The 5,499-nt window shown below is 41.4% G+C and overlaps 1 non-coding gene across 1 annotated transcript; it reads right to left on the minus strand.

Moving 5' to 3' along the window:
- Nucleotides 1–3,122: 3,122 nt before the first annotated feature.
- On the minus strand, nt 3,123–3,204 carry trnas-aga (transfer RNA serine (anticodon AGA)). The gene has a single exon. It is a non-coding gene; the product is annotated as a tRNA-Ser (tRNA).
- Nucleotides 3,205–5,499: the final 2,295 nt, after the last annotated feature.

Raw genomic sequence — 5,499 nt, forward strand, 5'->3', positions numbered from 1 at the left:
TTATTTTTAGCCCTTACTCTTTCAACCAATCTGGCCACTTTCTGATTACATTGCGTCACATGCAGGCAGCCTTTCCACTGACGGACACTTAACAAAACAGCGGACTGGGAACATTAAGTTCTCTCCATCAGTCCATGGAATTCATTGTAGTCTGAGGATGTCATGTACTGTAAGACGTCTCATCAGGTCTGGAGTCTAGAGACCGTATGTAAGTGAGCAGCATGAATATACACTGCTCAAAAAAATAAAGGGAACACTTAAACAACACAATGTAACTCCAAGTCAATCACACTTCTGTGAAATCAAACTGTCCACTTAGGAAGCAACACTGATTGACAATAAATTTCACATGCTGTTGTGCAAGTGGAATAGACAACAGGTGGAAATTATAGGCAATTAGCAAGACACCCCCAATAAAGGAGTGGTTCTGCAGGTGATAACCACAGACCACTTCTCAGTTCCTATGCTTCTTGGCTGATGTTTTGGTCACTTTTGAATGTTGGCGGTACTTTCACTCTAGTGGTAGCATGAGATGGAGTCTACAACCCACACAAGTGGCTCAGGTAGTGCAGCTCATCCAGGATGGCACATCAATGCGAGCTGTGACAAGAAGGTTTGCTGTGTCTGTCAGCGTAGTGTCCAGAGCATGGAGGCGCTACCAGGAGACAGGCCAGTACATCAGGAGACGTGGAGGAGGGCAACAACCCAGCAGCAGGACCGCTACCTCCGCCTTTGTGCAAGGAGGAGCACTGCCAGAACCCTGCAAAATGACCTCCAACAGGCCACAAATGTGCATGTGTTTGCTCAAACGGTCAGAAACAGACTCCATGAGGGTGGTATGAGGGCCCAACATCCACAGGTGGGGGTTGTGCTTACAGCCCAACACCGTGCAGGACGTTTGGCATTTGCCAGAGAACACCAAGATTGGCAAATTCGCCACTGGCGCCCTGTGCTCTTCACAGATGAAAGCAGGTTCACACTGAGCACGTGACAGACGTGACAGTCTGGAGACGCCGTGGAGAACGTTCTGCTGCCTGCAACATCCTCCAGCATGACCGGCTTGGCGGTGGGTCAGTCATGGTGTGGGGTGGCATTTCTTTGGGGGGGCCGCACAGCCCTCCATGTGCTCGCCAGAGGTAGCCTGACTGCCATTAGGTACCGAGATGAGATCCTCGGACCCCTTGTGAGACCATATGCTGGTGCGGTTGGCCCTGGGTTTCTCCTAATGCAAGACAATGCTAGACCTCATGTGGCTGGAGTGTGTCAGCAGTTCCTGCAAGAGGAAGGCGTGGAAGCTATGGACTGGCCCACCCGTTCCACAGACCTGAATCCAATTGAGCACATCTGGGACATCATGTCTCGCTCCATCCACCAACGCCACGTTGCACCACAGACTGTCCAGGAGTTGGCGGATGCTTTAGTCCAGGTCTGGGAGGAGATCCCTCAGGAGACCATCCGCCACCTCATCAGGAGCATGCCCAGATGTTGAAGGGAGGTCATACAGGCACATGGAGGCCACACACACTACTGAGCCTCATTTTGACTTGTTTTAAGGACATTACATCAAAGTTTGATCAGCCTGTAGTGTGGTTTTCCACTTTAATTTTGAGTGTGACTCCAAATCCAGACCTCCATGGGTTGATAAATTTGATTTCCATTGATAATTTGTGTGTGATTTTGTTGTCAGCACATTCAACCTTGTAAAGAAAAAAGTATTTAATAAGAATATTTCATTCATTTAGATCTAGGATGTGTTATTTTTAGTGTTCCCTTTATTTTTTTGAGCAGTGTATAACAGCCATATTTGATGACGTTGTCCCAGATAGCCAGGGAACTTCACGAGCATTTACCAAAACCTGTCTTCTCCAAAAATGTGTAAGACAATCTCCCAGGGTCCCTATCTCCCACAATTTGAGGATCCATTAAATTATCAATTGTCTGTCAAATTTTCCACTAAGGGACTTGCTGGTTTGAAAACATGGAAACATGATTTTTTATAGATGTTGATGCAATTCACTGCGTGTTATTGCATGATTAAGTGTTTACATACATTATTAATTGTTTGTTTGCTAAGATGCAACGTACAGTTTATCGCTGCTTGGTGTGTGTATGCGCGCGTCAGTTTATCCATTCGGAGGTGTGGGAGTGTGTGCAGAGAAATACATATTTGTATTCTCCTACAGACATCTAGAAACATTGACACACACAGTGAAATAACACTGAACTTCCAGGCATCCTGTCACTCACCCTGAGCCACACTAGTTCATGATCCACTATTGGACGGTAGTATTCGAATGCAAAACTTTCCAGATCTTCCCACTGCTATTCTTCATGCTGTCATCATATTCAAATAGGAATAAAGACACCACTGATGTTCACCCGCTTACTGAACCTCATGCAAATAGTCTGTGAAATGCAAGCATTGGATTCTTTGTACTCCAGTCACCCCGTTACTTATCAGACTGAGATATCTCAATGGTGTACTTTTACTCTACCACCATGACACTGTCAAAATGTCTCACTACAACCCAGACTGTCAGATCAAGCATGCCAAAACATGTTTGTTCTACAATACCTTTAATGGGTACACATAGTTTCCAATATGAAAACTAATCTGTTGTACCCACTACATTAAATTAAACACAGACGCAACTAAAAGGTCTGTGGTAAAGATAATCATCCTTGTATGACTGCAATCCCTGCCTGCTGACAGAAATGTTTATTCTGGTATACATAATGCATTATCGCCACCTCCTGGCAACTATCATCATCTGAAATTAATTAGTTTTCCTCATGCCACCATTCGGTTCGACCACTGCAAGGCGCTATAATAATGTTCATATTTTACCCGTTTAAAATGTATTAGATATAAAAGTATGCATATATCAATGTTTTCAAAGACTCTTTTAAAATATAACGTTAAAATAAATGTTGTAAAAGTGCATCACCACGATAATGGGGTGTCGTTTTTGCGTCCTTACATGTCCGTTGCGAGAATCATTCGAGATGAATTAGTAAATGCTGCATTTTCCTGTATGAACGAACTGCATTTGTACTCAATTATGACCAGACCACAAGACTGGACGATATGGATTTTCGCAAAAACCCACAAAAACATTGACCGTTGTCGGCAGGATTCGAACCTGCGCGGGAAGATCCCAATGGATTTCTAGTCCATCGCCTTAACCACTCGGCCACGACAACCTGATAATAAATTCATCAGAATGTGTGTAATCTACATCATAACATGTAACAAGTTCTTGTCGAAAGTTTCCGTTTAATCATTTGGAATTTACTTGATTGTAATTTTTTTAACAAAACTCTATGATGTCGTGGTTAAGGCGACTAATTTTAACATCAGCTGTAACGTGACGATGAGGAAATGTCCACTTTTGGAGACATTGTAACACATACAGACAGTAACTTTACGATTAATGATGTATATACATGGTGGTATGATCTATATTGTTATATACAGTACCAGTCAAAAGTGGACACACCTACTCAAGTGTGAACACATCAAAACTATGAAATAACACATATGTAAACATGTAATAACCAAAAAATGTGTTAAACAAATCTAAATATATTTCTTATTTGAGATTCTTCAAAGTAGCCACCCTTTGCCTCCTTGATGACAGCTTTGCACAATCTTGGCGTTCTCTCAACCAACTTCATGAGGAATGCTTTTCCAACAGTCTTGAAGTTTCCACATATGCTGAGCACTTGTTGGCTGCTTTTCCCTGCAGTCCAACTCATCCCAAACCATCTCAATTGGGTTGAGGTCGGGTTATTGTGGAGGCCAGGTCATCTGATGCAGCATTCTATCACTCTCATTTTTGGTCAAATAGCCCTTACATAGCCTGGAGGTGTGTTTTGGGTTATTGTCCTGTTGAAAAACAAATGATAGTCCCACTAACCGCAAACCAGATGGGATGGTGTATCGCTGCAGAATACTGTGGTAGACATTCTGGTTAAGTGTGCCTTGAATGCAAAATAAATCACAGACAGTGTCACCAGCAAAGCACCCCCACACCCTCATGCCCAATGCTTGTGTTTCTTGGTCCAAGCAAGTTTCTTATTATTATTGGTGTCCTTTAGTAGTGGTTTCTTTGCAACAATTTGACAATGAAGGCCTGATTCACGTAGTCTCCTCTGAACAGTTGATGTTGAGATGTGTCTGTTACTTGAACTCTGTGAAGCATTTATTTGGGCTGCAATTTCTGAGGCTGGTAACTCTAATGAACGTATTCTCTGCAGCAGAGGTAACTCTGGGTCTTCCTTTCCTGTGGCGGTCCTCATGAGAGGCAGTTTCATCATAGCGCTTGATGGTTTTAGCGACTGCATTTGAAGAAACTTTCAAAGTTCTTGACATTTTCCGCATTGACTGACCTTCATGTCTTCAAGTAATGATGGACTGTCATTTCTCTTTGTTTATTTGGACTTGGTCTTTTATCAAATAGGGCTATCTTCTGTATACCTTGTCACAACACAACTGATTGGCTCAAACACATTAAGAAGGAAAGAAATTCCATAAATTAACTTTTAACAAGGCACACCTGTTAATTGAAATGCATTCCAGGTGACTACCTCATGAAGCTGGATGAGAGAATGCCAAGTGTGTGCAAAGCTGTCATCGAGTTGGCTGATTTGTTTAACATTTTTTTTGCTTACAACATGATTCCATATGTGTTATTTCATAGTTTTGATGTCTTCACTATTATTGTACAATGTAGAAAATAGTAAAATAAAGAAAAGCCCTTGAATGAGTAGGTGTGTCCAAACTGCTGACTGGTACTGTACATCATTGGTTACTACGATAAGGTTATCACACATAGTCATGTTATGGTGGAGATAAGTCTATGATTGGATACATTGCAACACCAACAAGCCATCTTGTGAAATACAGTATGAGATATACAGATTGGTCAGTGCTATCCGGGATCTTCGGGACATTCCTACCCTAAACCCTAACCTTAATCACAAAAGATGAATTAACCTAACCTTAACCATAGCCCTTACTTATCCCTAACCAACATCAAAGGTGTTCGGTTACGTCCCAATGATCCCGTATAGCACGCACCGATACAGATTATAACCTCTTCTGATGATGTGATTTCAGTAATTGTGGTGGAAGATAAGATTGATCATCTCCCCTTTCAAATTAAACATAAAAAACTGCATTATCAGATCTTTTGTATTCATCCAATGCATACCCTTGGCAGAATACTTTTTAAAAAATTACTTCGCCTCTATGACTCTAGGAGTAAAATCATGAAGGGGTATGCTTAAATTGGCAAAATAATAATTTAACATTATAACTTGAGAAAATTTTGAAAATAGCAACAAATGTTAGTTTAAAAAAATGAAAATCAAGATAGAAACAAGTTAGGTATCATATCCTTTTCCCATTTATAGATATTCATAATACACTTTTGTAGCCTACTTGACAAAACATAATTTCAGTCTTTTTATTTTTTGCAATTCGGCAATAATTGC

The sequence above is a fragment of the Oncorhynchus mykiss genome, chromosome 12 (genome assembly GCF_057628025.1).
Source record: "Oncorhynchus mykiss isolate SJ-2025 chromosome 12, ASM5762802v1, whole genome shotgun sequence".
Classification (NCBI taxonomy): Eukaryota; Metazoa; Chordata; class Actinopteri; order Salmoniformes; family Salmonidae; genus Oncorhynchus; species Oncorhynchus mykiss.